The 2,517-nt window shown below is 33.5% G+C and overlaps 1 long non-coding RNA gene across 1 annotated transcript; it reads left to right on the top strand.

Annotated features, from left to right (window-relative positions):
* Positions 1-723: 723 nt before the first annotated feature.
* Positions 724-2,122, top strand: LOC135834913 (uncharacterized). The gene is made up of 3 exons (XR_010556789.1): positions 724-1,149; positions 1,247-1,464; positions 1,574-2,122. It is a non-coding gene; the product is annotated as an uncharacterized LOC135834913 (long non-coding RNA).
* The last annotated feature ends 395 nt before the right edge of the window (positions 2,123-2,517 follow it).

The following is a 2,517-nucleotide window of genomic DNA, read 5'->3' as shown; positions in this document are numbered from 1 at the left end:
AGGTTCAAAATGGTGGTTCCAAAATTTTCCAAAAATCAAAACCCCCCAATTTCTGCTCCCGAGGTTCGAAAATAAAAAAATCACCTCGCATAACGTTTATTGGGTTCAAACAGATATTTTACGCTAAAAAAGTTTTTGAAAATGATTGTCAGTGGTTCCCAAAGTTCTTTTCTTATTCACAACTTTGGGAACCCCTGGAGCCCAAAAAATTGTCATTTTGGGTTAACTGACCACGGATTCGTATTTGGGACATTTATTACAACATTTTAAGAGTGGTTGAGTCGATAACTGTCCGGGCCCAAAAAACGGCGTTATTGGGACTCCTCCTTTAAAAATATCTTTTTTTTGGCTATACGTACTTGTGGTATTTACTATTGAATTTGGTTGATTTTTGGTTTTATGGTTGCTGGTTTTTCAACAGTCACAACGTCCGATTTGGGAAACCCTAAAAATTGACATGAACTTTTGAAGTAATTCGGTAGAATTTTTCATTTATTTAAGATTTTTTTCAGACAGTCGAAAATCTTTAAAACCAGCATCCCAGGTCAACAAAAAAATAGTTTTAGAAAAGCATTAAAAAATTCAGCAGGTATATTTTTTTTTGTTTTCTCACATTGGTAGGTAATCTAGCTCTACTTTCTCCCTCTACCTATCTATAAAAGAAAAAAAGTAGAGAGATTTCTGTCTGCTGCTTCTCTGATTACATCAATATGAATACTTCACGAAGGTATTCGTAAGCTCGGATTTGACTGCTAAAATATTTTAGAATATCTAGAACGTATTAACCTGAATTGATAGCTATCCTACTTAGTTACAATTTATTTCAAAATTCAATCACAGTGATATTAATTAATTTTAAATAAAAAAGTTCATTCATCTACCACGATAAAATACCTTGAATTTTTTCAAAGTTAGATTAAAAACAGTGAAAAATCATTCGAAATTACAATTTGTAAAAATCGGTTGGTGAAACCAGGTTCGTTCGTGCACAATTCAGAATTTGCTTCTTCTTTATAATTGCTTTGGGATTTTAAAGATGAAGAAAATTTTTGAAAAATGCTCAAATCAATTGCTTTAAAAGTTGAATGCTCAGAAAGAAATATGAAGACTTACAAAAAGACCTCATTCTTGAGCATAATTCGATTTAAGGTAAGAAATTCTTCATTTTAGTGATCTCGCTCTCTTCTGTATGCTTGTTTTACTTCATCCATTAAGAAACTTGTTTTTCATAAATGCCCCATTCTAGTACCTATCACATCGGAATTGTTTTAACATCTGCAGATGGAAGTTTCAAGACTATGATATTATTTTTCGTCAGTTTTTAGTATCTATCGATTTCAAGTAACCCAACATCTAGAGTCACTTTCACATTCCATGCAGCCAAACTCAAAGCATCTATTAATGAAATAAGGAGCATATATACAACTAGATACACTTCGTCCTTTAAATCAACAACTTCCATAAGTAGGTAGCCCGCTCGATTACTTGACCTATCAATTTGAAAACAGAATTTAACACGATTTACTCTTCATGATCTAATTATGCCATTTGTAATTTACTTGGATTTTTTCAGTAAATCGGTTTGTTCCATTGAGATTTATGAGCGAAAGAAGCGGACTACAAAACTACAGTGACGAGTTCAGCAGAAGACGGAAAACGATGAAATCGGAAATCAATAACAATATTTTCATCGAGAGGCAGAAAATGATCTCATGAATTCGAACTAAAGTCTGAACAGATATTTTCCGAAATTCACAATGAACGTTTTTTCAGGGTGTTTGTTAATAAGAAGACTGAGGTATGGAACACCCACGTCATCCAAAAAAATCACTTAGCCTATAAAATTCACATGAAACAGATAAAATATATCGTTCAGTTACGCTAAATGATATGTTTTATCCGTTTCATGTTAATTTTATAAATTATTTTTTGAAAATTAGTTCTGACCTTGCTGATTAAATAAATCAACCACACTTGTATGCAAAATTGAACGTATTTTTGGGAATCGATATGCCCTGGAACGTGATTCGTAATTTAATAATACATATTTTAGTCTGTCATCAATTTTAGAGTAAAAATTTATCGAAAAGTATACAAAATAAAATAAAACACTTTCAAAAACTCCGAATCTGTAGAAATCCACCCCAACACAAACGAGCAGCATCACATTACATCAAATCCAGACAACAATCGAGAAACGACAGTACGACACGACATGTGTTACACAAATTACCCTTCCTTCGTCTCTCGTTGCTCGTATCCCTTGCACTCTGCGGTTATTTCCTTACACTGCTGTATGTACTTAGGGTCTACATAAGAAATACGTGTCTTTCTCAACGTCGAAGCAGTATTAATAAATCGCTTCATACAGCTAAGTTAGCTTCGGAATTGCTAAATTTGTTGTACCTATTTATGGTACGAGACGGAAAAGTAATACACGCCGCGCACCGCGATCTACTAAATTAAATATCGCGCGTTCTTCTCGAATGACGTTAATTTAATTGGCCCGAGGTCGAG

This window comes from Planococcus citri, chromosome 2 (genome assembly GCF_950023065.1).
Source record: "Planococcus citri chromosome 2, ihPlaCitr1.1, whole genome shotgun sequence".
NCBI classification, from domain to species: Eukaryota; Metazoa; Arthropoda; class Insecta; order Hemiptera; family Pseudococcidae; genus Planococcus; species Planococcus citri.
Note: the sequence above shows the minus strand (reverse complement) of the source record. Positions and strands in the feature narration are given on the sequence as shown.